This window comes from Macrotis lagotis, chromosome 6 (genome assembly GCF_037893015.1).
Source record: "Macrotis lagotis isolate mMagLag1 chromosome 6, bilby.v1.9.chrom.fasta, whole genome shotgun sequence".
Lineage (NCBI taxonomy): Eukaryota > Metazoa > Chordata > Mammalia > Peramelemorphia > Peramelidae > Macrotis > Macrotis lagotis.
The window spans coordinates 88,221,226-88,234,258 of NC_133663.1; the positions used below are offsets into that span (position 1 = coordinate 88,221,226).

The window sequence follows — 13,033 nt, forward strand, 5'->3', positions numbered from 1 at the left end:
GTGGCCTTGGGCAAGTCACTTAACCCCAATTGCCTTACAAAAACCTAAAAAACAAACAAAAAAAACTACCAGTGAATTCAAAATGATTTTCTAACAAGAGTAGTTTTTAAATTAATTTGTAATTCCTTAATATGAATAATATTCAGGCACTGCTATTATATTATTTTATTTTATTTTGCAAGGCAAATGGGGTTAAGTGACTTGCCCAAGGCCACACAGCTAGGTAATTATTAAGTATCTGAGGCCCCGGATTTGAACCCAGGTACTCCTGACTCCAGGGCTGGTGCTCTATCTACTGAGCCACCTAGCCGCCCCAAGTACTGCTATTTTTAAAACTTGCCAGAAAAATCAAAATTTGCATCAAAATAATGGTACAAGTATCATTTCTAGCAATGTTACTCTTATTCAAGTTATGGCAATATAGCTAGGTAAGTTATACTATAGGACTAGTTACTTTATATGTGTATCAAAAAGAATTGGTTATTCAGTTGGTGGCTTATTTAAACCAACATGTGTAACAACTAATTAGAATAATTTTGTAGTCAAAGAACAGCACTAAATATTAGCTTTAAAAGTTGGATATTTGAAGGAAAGGGAAATTATTCTACAGCTGCACTGAATTGGCCCTTAAACTTGTCTTAGTGGACAGGGAGTGCAAAGACACTGACAATACACACATTAGGTTAATGATGCAGAAAAGCAGCAGGATAAGCAGGAGCAGAATGAAGGGAAGTACAAGGAGCTGGACCTCCCCAATTGTAGTCAAACAGTAGAAGGCAGCAGTTACTTGTCAGAAAAGAGAGATAACTCAGGCTGCTTTCTCATTCTTTTTTTGCTATTCTTTATATAAACACTTGCAAAGGAGCATCAACTATGTGGGATTAAGTGTTGGATGGTATTTTAATTCCATCTAGTACATAATAACAACAAATGTTAATTATATACAATTATATATCATACATATATCATCTATATCATGTTATATAGGTATACATGTACACATACATAAACATACAAATATAGGCTTAAAATCTTCTACAAAAACCTTAAGAACTAAGTAGTTAACATACACACTACAATGGTAACATCAGTATTTAATTCAAATTTACAACAAAAGATTGTATATTTTTCTAGTACAGAAGGTAGCTGGTTGATGAATTTTAAATGTCTTAATTTCAAATTAAAAATCTCCAATTGTATACTGTTCTAATTTACAAAAGCATTTTCACATGCATACTTCACTTAACACTCCAACAACTTAGCTGGGTAGGAAAATTGGAGGGGATCTTCATTTTTCAAATGAGGAAACTGATGCCAAGAGAGTTAAGTGACTTAACCAAAATCATATTCCTAATGAAGTGACAGAATCAAAACTGAACACATGTACCTTGGGTTTTCAAACTTCTGTATAATGAAGCAATGTGTGTAACACTTGTTAAACTATTTTAAAGTACACTACTCAAAAAAGAAAAAGGAAAATATTTAACATATTTTACATTACCTAAAAGGCTTATAATATGATAAACAGCTTACAATTTCTTATGTACTATTAGAACTAGAGAAGAGTGATCAAACAGTGAGAGAGGAGTTTTGTAGTGTCCAATCCCCAAATAGCTGTGAGAATGCCAATATAATGCTCTTTAAAAAAAAATCCCAGTTAATCTCTTCTTTTAGTTCTAAGCTATTCTCTCTCATAATATGGTTTTGGATATGGGGGTATAAGTAGAATGGATTTTTAAATGCAGCAGTACCCCAATACTCATCAGCTTCTTAACTCATCACACCCATTACTAGTAGCATTTTAATGAGAAAAAATGTTTCAGCACTCCATACTTGCTTGAGACTTATAAAACTTGCTGAAAATGCTTCCCTCACTTGTCAAACACATGTTCATCCCCATCTCTATTCAGGAAACAGAGGTCAACTGTCAGTTTCCTAATAGTGCAAAACTCAAAGCTAAGCCCAGTTGCTCATTTTTGGGCCATGGCTGGTTCAGAGTGAATGAAAATAGCAATTGTTTCTGTACTGGCAAGAAACTCTGAGGGCCTCCCCTCCCAGAATGATTTTTTTTTTTGACTATGATGAAGAGGCTATTCTTTGCTTCTTTTCTTTCTTACCTGTCAACCACTGAGAAGCACTAAGAGTCTTGTCCTCCCAGTTTAATTTTTTTTAACTAAGCAAAAGTAGTCATTCTTGGCCTCTTTGCCTCATCTCTCCCTTATCTAACCTTAATCACTGATTGGGCTTTGCCTCAAACTGTGATCTGGGAAAGATCTTAACTTTATAAGGTCAAGATCTCCCACTAAATGAAAAAGGTCTTCAGTTGTCCCAATCCTATATCTGACCACTGGACCTGGATGGCTCCAGAGGTGAAAGTGAAGCTGGTGGCTTTGTACAACCTCCTAGCTCAAATCCAATTCAATTACATATCATGACATCACCTCCCTGATGTCAAAGTTCTCTTCAAGAAAAAAGGACAAACAACAACCCATTATTTTGGGAACTCCTCTCAGTACAGGTAAAGTGAAGTTAATTTTACTTTATTTTTATGTAATTAATTACTTTTTTATCCATGTATATTTAACTTTATGGTTCTGCATTACAAAACAACCTCATTACTTAAAAGCAATCAATAAAATGTGAAAGTTCTGGGAACTTTCATGAATTACTTCTAAATACATTATTTCTTAAGGAAAAAATTCATTCATTTCTTCTCAGTTTCATCACTCATCAAGAGCTCCAGAACAAATTAATCATGAATGTTGAGATACCACTGTACTGAAAATCACGTAATTAGAGCAAAAATTTGGAAGAGGTAAGATAATATCCAACATTCATCTCATGAGACAAATAATCACAAATTTAATTTCATTTCAGAAAGTATATCCTCCTATGTTACTTAAATCACCCTGTGGTTATACTTCCATTTTTAAAAGTTTTTATTATTTTTATTTTAAGGTAAAGCAATGTGATAGACCATCGATTGGTATTCTCATTTTGATTCTGTCATGTTAGGTTCTATTCTAGTTCCTGTCCTGTTGGACCCTTCTTAAGACATTCCAATATATGAAACTTCAAATAAAAAATCCTGAGTGAATATTCACCTGTTTATTATGTTTAAAGTCTTAAAGGTCTCTCAGGAGAATGAAGGGTTAAATCTTAAAGTCAAACTATGAATTAGCTCAATGGTAATTTTGTTCTTTATTTTACTGGGTGAGACCCTCAGAGAGAATGTAAATACTTTGAGGTAAGGGACAGACTCACTTTTGTCTTTGTACCCTTCAGAAGCTAGCACAGTGCCTGGCTTGTTGGTTTATTGATTGGTCATTCCTTTAATTCAGGACTATCACTTGGGCAGCTTTTGTGAAAGATGGATTGGGGTGTGTGTGTGTGTGTGTGTGTGTGTGAGAGAGAGAGAGAGAGAGAGAGAGAGAGAGAGAGAGAGACAGAGACAGAGACAGAGACAGAGACAGAGGACAGAGAGAGACACCAGGACTCCAAGGCAAACCTCAGCGACTGGAAGAATGGTGGTGCTGTGGACAGAAATAACGAAATTAGGAAGAGGAGTAGACTGGGTATGAAAAATAATGAATTTTGCTTTGGACATATTGAATTTGGGGTAATTTTAGATGAAGGAAGTACTATGCCTTCATTCTCTTTTTTTTTCTTTTTCTCACCTAGGATTAGCAAAGTATATTAATGATAGCCTAGAAGGAATATTAGATTTGGAGTTTGAAGAAAAAGTCCTGAATCTCACATGACACTAGCTATGTGATTCTTGGTAAGTCACTGCGGCTCTCACATTTCCACATATGTAAAACATGGGAATTGGACTAGATTTCTCTCTGAGATCCCTTTGAGATTTAAACCTTAACTTCTTCATTCCTCTCTAGAATCATCAGATGTTCTCAACCATGCACCTCTCCCCTTTCAGTTTCCTTTTTTGTCTTTCCCCAATAGAAAGTAAGTTCCTTGATGGTAGGGATTGTCCTGCTTTCCTACAGGAATTATATTTCAAGAATTTAACCCAGCTCCTAGCACATTTTAATCACTTAATAAATGTGTGTTGACTTTGACTCTAAATCAGGGCTTCTTCCAATTCTCTATGCTGTTTCCCTCTTATTTCACCCATCTCTGAAATAATTAATTCTTCTGAGACAAGTTAATTTTAAGTGAATGGAAAAAAAATCAAATGACATCTTGATCTACAAATGTCTTTTGATTCACATATATACAAATATGTGTGTATACATGCATATGCGTGTAGCACCATGGAAACATATGAGTTAGAAATATAATTAACAAATCCCAAAAGACTTTTATCAAAATCCAAAAGTAATTATGAACAACATTTTTAAAACCAGAATTTTCTTTTACATTCCTATTATTTCGATACTAAAACATGTTATCTATAAGCCTGAATTTTCTATATGAAATCTCATACAGGCTTCAATTTTTCATACAAACATACATACATAAATAGCCTTGGGCTATTTAACTAAAATAACACTGAAAAGGGGCGGCTAGGTGGCTCAGTGGATAAAGTACCGGCCCTGGAGTCAGGAGTACCTGGGTTCAAATCCGGTCTCAGACACTTAATAATTACCTAGCTGTGTGGCCTTGGGCAATCCACTTAACCTCATTTGCCTTGCAAAAACCTAAAAAAAATAATAATAATAATAAAATAACACTGAAAAACAAGAATTACTGCTTGCATCTTAACACTTAGATCCAGCAATAACACTATAATACTAATAAGTGCATCCCAAAGAGATCAAGGAAAAGGGAAACATATGTATACAAAAATATTTATAACAGCTTTTTGTGGTGGTTAACAATTGGAAATTGAGGGGCAGCTAGGTGGCGCAGTAGATAGAGCGCTGGCCCTGGAGTTCAAATCCGGTCTCAGACACTTAATAATTACCTAGCTGTGTGGCCTTGGGCAAGCCATTTAACCCCGTTTGCCTTTCCAAAACCTAAAAACAAAACAAACAAACAACTGGAAATTGAGAGGATGCCCATCAACAGAAGGATAAATAAATAAGTTGTGATATATGATTGTGATAAAATATCATTGTGCTGTAAGAAATGAAGAAGGGAATGCTTTCAGAAAAAAACTGGGAAGATTTACATGAACTGATGTTAAGTGAAGTGAGAAGAACCACATCAACTGTGAATGACCTTACTAAATCTCAGCAATGTTATGATTCAAGATAATTCCAAAGTACTCATGATGAAAAATGCTGTCCACCTTCAGAAAAAGAAATGATGGAGTCTGGATGTAGATCAAATCATACTATTTTAACTTTATTATTTTCATGAGTTTTTTCTAGTTTATATTTTCTTTCATAATATGATTAATATAAAAATATGTCTTGCATGACTGCACCTATATAATGTATAACAATTGGTTGAGTTCTCAATGAGGATGCAGACAAAGGAGCAAGAAAGATAATCTGGAACTCAAAAAATTTTTTAAGTGAACATTAAAAATTTTTACAGGTAACTGGAAAAATATAAAATATTTTTTAAGATTATAGATTCCATATTTTCCATCCCTAATGCCTAGGCACAATGCCTGGTCAATAGTAGGCCCTTAATAAATATTTGCAGAATAGTCAATCCACAAACATTTGTTAAATGCTCATTATAGGCTAGGCACTGTTCCAAGAAGGCTCAAATACACAATCAAAAGAACAGCCACCACCTCTCACTGATCTCACAGTCTAATGCCAGATACCAAAGAAAAATAACCACATGCAAAACAAATATATACTAGATAAACTGGAGATAATAGCAGAGGGAAGATACTAAGATGAAAAAGCACTCCGAAAAGTTTCTTGCAAAAGCAGGAAGCTGAGAAGTAAAAGAAGGCAGAGGCAGAATTGAAAGAGCATTTCAGATGTGAGGAAGAGGCAGTAAAAAATGATTGGAAAAGAGAGATAGAGTGCTTGAGGAAACAGAAATCCTCACAAAGAAAAGAATTCTCAATGCCATTAATTAAATTCACTATAATATATTTTTAATCACAGTTGGATATTTTATCTCTTTTAATTCTAATATCTAAGAAAATCCAGCCTAGCTTGTCAAGTAAATTGATATTTGTATCATCAACAGTGACAAACACAGTTGTTGTCTTCAAAAGTAGGCATAAAATTTATTACCCTCTCCATCTAAAAAATAGGTGCACATTCTTCATCAAAACTTAGTTATCTTCTACTAACATACTCCAAAATTTCAGAGTTGGATCCACACTAAGATTAAGAATAGAAGTAGAACTTTAGAGGTGGAAGAAAACTACATTATTTGTAAAGCAGTGTTCTCTAGAACAGTTATTTCTTCCTAATTCAGCATGGGAAAAAATATTCATAACTAGCCTTCTTGTACTAAAGAAGATTCACCGTTAGTGGCTTCAACTATCTGCTTTAATCAATTTTGGCTATATGAAAGATATTTTGCAGAATTAACAAATATTCAAAAATATCTCCTAAAGATAATTTATTGGAAGCAGGAGTCACCCTGTTGCCCTGCTATTTGATTAATAAAAACCAGGCCATAATGTTCCCATGGTTGGGTTGACATGACTATCCAAAGAAATCTCTTTTGGAGAGAAGCTTCACAAGCAGTTACATAAGTATACAGTTACATACTTTCATTCACTTTGAGCAAACACTTCAACTGTTTTTCTTAGTTTTCGGAAGTTCATAATTGATTCAGAAGAAAAATCTTGAATTTTTCTTTAAAATAATGAAAGGAAAAAAAGGGAATAATCAATGAGGGGAAATAGGATGTCTAACTCACTCAGTATCTACTTGGCATCTATTATTTATTAGGCATTGGAGTCACAAAGACAAAAAAAAACTTAAAACATTTTGTCCATAAGATATACGAGGGAAGGGGCAGTTACTGGCATTGATAGAGGACTGACCCAGAAATCAGGAGGACCTGAGTTCAAATCCAGCCTCAGATGCTTAATAATCAACTATTTGACCTTTGGCAAGTCATTTAACCCCATTGCCTTGCAAAAAGAAAAACAAAGAAATACTAGGGGAAATAATATATACAAAGCTAAATAAATAGAAAATAATGGGGAAGATGCTAACAACTGGGGAACATATGTAAGAAGTGTTGCCTGAACTATGCTTTGAAGGAATCTAGGGATTCTATGAGGTGAAGATAAAGAAGGAACAAGAGGGAGGGTAGAAGAGCCTGCAAAGGTATGGAGGTGATAAATGAAATTATTTATATATGTATATATACATATATATTCATACATATAACATAACAGAATCATATATCAGAGTGTCTCCTATCAAAAAATCGAGATTTCTGGGAAGGTAAAACAGAAAAAACCCTATTCAACGATTCTCTGATAATTTCTTTTTGCTGATACTGTTTGTCCCATGCATGCTATAACATGCTCTCATTCCACCTTCCTACCCACTCCCACATCATTGTTGAGACACTTTTCATAAAGTTACCCAGGTCCCACTCATCATGAATCATAGACTTTCCAAAACAAAGGATGCCATCAGTTTTAATCTGCCTCACCTTGTGTATAAAAAAAAAGTCCTTGTCTGTATTCAATAGTCTCATAAAAATAGGGAAAAAATAAAAACTTCAAAGAAACATATTCAAGACTTAGTTTCAAAGACAATAAATACTACAATTATCTCAGGATGTTGTCTCGAAAAATAACTGACTTTCAGCATTGAATTGATCTCAGAAATTAATCCACACTTAAACAAGAATCTTTAACAAGTGGTTATCCAGTCTTTGCTTCAAGATCACTAGTGATGGGGAAATCACCTCCTGAGAAAGTCCATTTCAGTTTTGGAACTTTATTTTTATTTTTGACTTGATCTGTGATTTCAGTGGCATATGGCACTCAGTGAGTAAACTCTCTTCCAATCAAATTGTCATCTGTCCTGTAATGTAAAGTCTTAAAAGAGTTACCTGTACTATCTAGAGCTTCAACTGCCCATCCACAGTTACATCAACTACTATGTATTAAGAATGGAGTCTAATCCAGTAATTGCTGAATTAGAGGTTGGTTCTCTATCTTCTACATCCTTTTGCTGTTCTAATTATCAAGATGTTCCTTAAAACAGAAGCTTAAACTTGTCTCTCTAGAATTTCTATTTTTTTTTCCTGCTCTCTAAGGAAAAGAAAAATAATGCCTCTTCCATATGCCCCTTTTTGAAATATTTGAGAATAATAGATCTATCTCCCTTCCCCTCACCTTCTTCGGGCTAAATAGCTTCAGGTCATTCAATCAAAATGGCATTAATGTTAAGTCACCTCACCTTCACCTCACCTTCACCTCACCTATCACCTCCTCTAATCACTCTTCAGTTCATCAATGTCCTTCCAAAAAATTGAATACAACACTTCAAATGGGGATTGAGAGTGAGCAGTTTACTCCTAACTATATTATCATTTAGGCCACATTTTCCTCCCTTTTCCAAAAGGAAAGCATCAGAGATTTTGTCAAATACTTTCCTAAAATCTTGGTAAACCATATCTATAGTATTCCCCTGATCTGGCAATTTAGTGATCTTTTCAAAAACAGGAAATAAAGTTAATCTGAAATGACTGTTGCTTAATAAAGTTTTGCTGGCTGGAAGTCTTTTCCGACTCCTCTTAATTCTAGTGTCTTTCTTCTATTATTTCCTACTGAGTATATATGTTTCCAAGTTGTCTCCCTCGTAAGAATGTGAGCTCCTTGAGCTTAGGGATTGTCTTTTGTCTTTTTTTTTTTTTATTATTCTCAGCACTTACCAGAATTTACTAACTGATTGAAAAGAACTAAAATGTCCATATCTATTGACCCAAAGATCCTACTGCCCCAAATGTATCCCAAAGATGACACTGATAAAAAGAAAGCCTCCACAGATAGATAGATAGATAGACAGACAGAGACAGATATAGATATATGTAAATATAAAATAATATATGGATAGTTTCCTGTGGTAGTAAAGAACAGGAAACAATGCAGAAGCTCATTGTTTGGAGAAACACTGAACAAAATGTGTTATATGAATGCAATTACTGTGCTATAAGAATTGACAAATATGAGTAAAGAGAAGAATACAAAAACTGAAACAAGTAGAGGTACTCTGTTTATATTATGTGACTTGGAACAGCCCTCCCTCACTTAAATCCAATTTATTTGCATGACATCTCTGATGTTATGGTACTCTTCAAGAACATGACAAACAAAAGTAACAACTAAGCACATGGTTGGGCACACACATATATGTATAAGAATAAAAGAGGGTAGTTAGGGGGTACTAGGCTTGGAATCAGGAAGACTCATCTTCATGAGTCCAAATCCAGCTTTAGACACTTACTAGTTGTGTGACCCAGGGCAAGACACTTAACCTTGTTTGCCTTGGTTCCTCATTTGTTAAAGAAGGAAATGGGCAAGTCACTCTAGCATCTTTGACAAGAAAACCCCCAAAATAGGGTATGCAAAGAGTGAGACAATAACTGAAATGACTGAAAAACAAGTAGTATAAATAAAATACATATTTATAATACATATATAAATATGACTATAACAAAGTAAAAGGAAACACCATAAAATAAAAATAAATATTACAAAATTATACAGAATAAATTAAGTCCCAAGATGATATTTAAGAAATGTACAATACATACATTGTCAGATTTTTTTTGATGTTATCTATTGTGCTGATTTTTTCTCTATTCTTTTTCTTTAAAAAACTGTTATAAGATTTGCTTCTCTGAAAGGGAAGATGGGAAGGATACAAGAAGAAAAGTAGGTAATGTGAAAACAACAGATATTAATAAAAATATTTTTAAAGAGAAATAAAATTGAGCTTTGCTTTCATGGGGAAACTGGGGAGTCAAAAGAAAAAGTTTTAAAACTTCCCTAAAGTCCCCAAACTATCTCCTCAACTCTGAATCCAACTCTTTCTATTGTCTATATAAAAATTATTGTAAAATATTGTACATAAGTACTTTTATAAAATACTATACATACTATTGTAAAGGCTCTAAAGGATATCCCTCAAAATGCACATGTAAATCAAGACAATAACCATTCTTCATCTATTAGATCTTTCCTAAGTGGATGGAATAACCCAAACTCCTTATAGATCTCCTCCAGGAAGACTTGCTGGAATTAGGACAATGTCATCCACAAAAATGAGTAGTATCTGGAGGACCTTACTATCCTCAGGGAATTCTTTTTTGGCCTAGATTCTTCCAGATTTCCATATGTCACAAATATCTTTGGAAAACATACTTCTAGTTCTATGCCTTGTCTGATATTACTTATCAGAGGATCACTGGATGTTATTTCTGTTTTATCTTCCCAAGAATCTTGAATGATGAATTGAAGGGAGACACCCAAATGCAAAAAAGCCTTTAAGGCAGTATTTTGTCCTACTGAATTAAATAGTTTTTCCGTAATCAAATAATAAGTACCTCCAGTTTTCATATCTCTGCTTCTTTCAGTTAGGTGTGAAATGGTCCATTATTAAATGACTCCTGCAAAGGTCTGCTCACTCCATTTTCTAGAATACTCAATCTGTTCATGGAAGATGACTCTTAAAGATTGTATATTGGTGGGAATATGGTTAAGGATGTTCTCTAATGCATATTTTTACATATCAATAAGGTCTGAGTGGCACAGTGGCCAGAACACCAGATCTGGAATCGGGAAGACCTAAGTTCAAATCCAACCATAAACACTAGCTATGTAAACCCAGTCAAGTCACTTAGCCCTGTATCAGATTCCTCATCTGTACAATGAGCTGGAGAAGGAGATGGCAAATACTCCATAATCTTTGCCAAGAAAACTCCCAAAAAGGGTCAGAAAGAGCAGGCAATAAGTTCCAAGTTCTTTCTCAGGCTTTGGGTGTTTTCCCAGCCCTATACATCCCATGCCATGGTTCCTCAATACCCTCACAACTGGAAGTCTTGCACAAGCTGCTCTATACACAACTGGTTGTTCTATTATCTCTTTCTAAAAAATCCCAGGCTTCTCCAGAGACCCAGGACTGCAGATGCATTCCTCCCCAAGGCTATCTTCCCAGACAACTACCCCCCCCAACCTCTATTGAATATAAGTTTCTAAAGGACAGAGACAGTTCTGTTCTGTTTTTTTTAAACTTTTGCTTATCCTTTGTACTCAAGTCAGAGGGTAAGAATTTTATATATTTCTTTGCTGACTGATTTCATGGTTCAATCAGGCTGCTTTTTCCCATTTTTTGTTTTCTTTCATGCCATCTCTAACTCCTCTTTAAGTCATGGGTTAATATTTTTAAAATAAAAACCTTGCTCATTATAACCAAAATTTACTTGATTTTTCTTGCTTCTTCTATAGCCAGTACAGTAGGCAAGAGGAGTCATTAGAAATATTAAATTAGGAAAACTATCAATTTTGCTGCTTAGAGTAAAAATAAATAATATTTGGCACACAAAAGTAATCTCTGGACTGATTTTTAAAAAATCTAATTTAAAAATCTATTTCTAAGATTTAATTCTATCTCACAATTAAGTGTTGGAGAAATAAACATTTTCTTTTTTTATCTTTTTTTAAATTTATTTTTATTAAAGATATTATTTGAGTTTTACAATTTTCCCCAATCTTGCTTCCCTCCCCCCACCCCACCCCACAGATAGCACTCTGTCAGTCTTTACTTTGAGAAATAAACATTTTCAAAATTTTTGAAACTGAAAATTACTCTAATCTGAAACAATTAAAACAAAAAATCTGAAAATCCCTAAAAAAAGAAAAAATGAGAAACCAACATTATCTAAAACATAGAGGCTAGGATGAAAAATAGCAACCTAACAAAAAAATGGTATTTCATAAGTTTAACTATAGAATACTTTTTAAATGACAGGATTAAGTGCCACAAAAGGTGTTTAAGGGGACGCTGAAGCTCTCATAGAGTCTAGCTCATCAATAAACTAAGACAAGAAGCACTGAAGTGTAAACTTCCACTGCTGCAGTATCAGATTATAAAAACAGACTTGCCAGCACTTCAGAAAGCAGGGTCTGGTCCACTGGCAGACAGCCACAAAATCTTTCCTTCATTTAAATTCTGTTCTAATTCCGCCCTCAATTGTTCCATTGCCTTAGGGAGCTTTCACTCCACAATAAGAGAACCACTGCCAATCCAAGGCTGTCTCTGTAAATAATTTACTGCATTGGTTAGGAGATGCTTTTCTACAGGAGATATTATGGAATCTATAGTAATACCACTTTAATTCTTGAATCCAACCATAAGAACAAAAACCCTGCAATGTTAACTGAAGGTGACTATATAAGAATAAGCAACTGAGAAAGAAAGGAAACCATTGTATGGGTCAGCATTTTCTTGTCATGGGAAAGGATTAAGAGAAGAATATATGCAACCACAGATATATCACCAGGTAGAAAAATCATATGTGCCTTAAATTCACATAGACAAGGTGTAAGTTTTTCAAATACCTACAACTTAACCATTAATTTTGATAGTGCATATCTATACAGTACTTTATGATAAATTATCTCCAACTATGCATTAATTTTTGTTCTACATCATGAACTAGGAGTCAGGAGTTAAGTATTCTTTTTCCTAGTGCAGAAAATTCTGGAAAATAAAAACAGCCTTTGAAATAAACGCATTTTGGAAGAGGAAATAATTCTGTAATGATTCAATTGTAATATCCTGTAACAAAGATTATTTTCTGTTACTTAGTAAACTATATCTGTGCTATCCTTTGAAAAGTCAACTACAATACATTATACACCAACTCTAATACCAAAAAATCCATCCATACAGTTGACAACCAAGTTATAACATCACAGAAAGAACCAGTATTTCCAGCCTCAAATATTGCTGAGTCGAATGGAGCATAACAAGGAATGAAATTACAATATCATAATAAGAAGGTATTATTATTATCTTAGTCCAACTTTCTTCCCGAAGGAGAGAAATAAACAAATATTGCAGAACCGGTGTTTTAAGCTATTTTTCAGGACATTATGAATTTTCTTATCATCCTACACATA

General features: G+C 34.1%; 1 protein-coding gene across 4 annotated transcripts in view; it reads right to left on the minus strand.

Annotated features, from left to right (window-relative positions):
* Positions 1 to 13,033, minus strand: part of BMPR2 (bone morphogenetic protein receptor type 2) — a 209,241-nt gene that overhangs the window by 155,106 nt on the left and 41,102 nt on the right. The gene's annotated exons all lie outside the window — the stretch shown is intronic.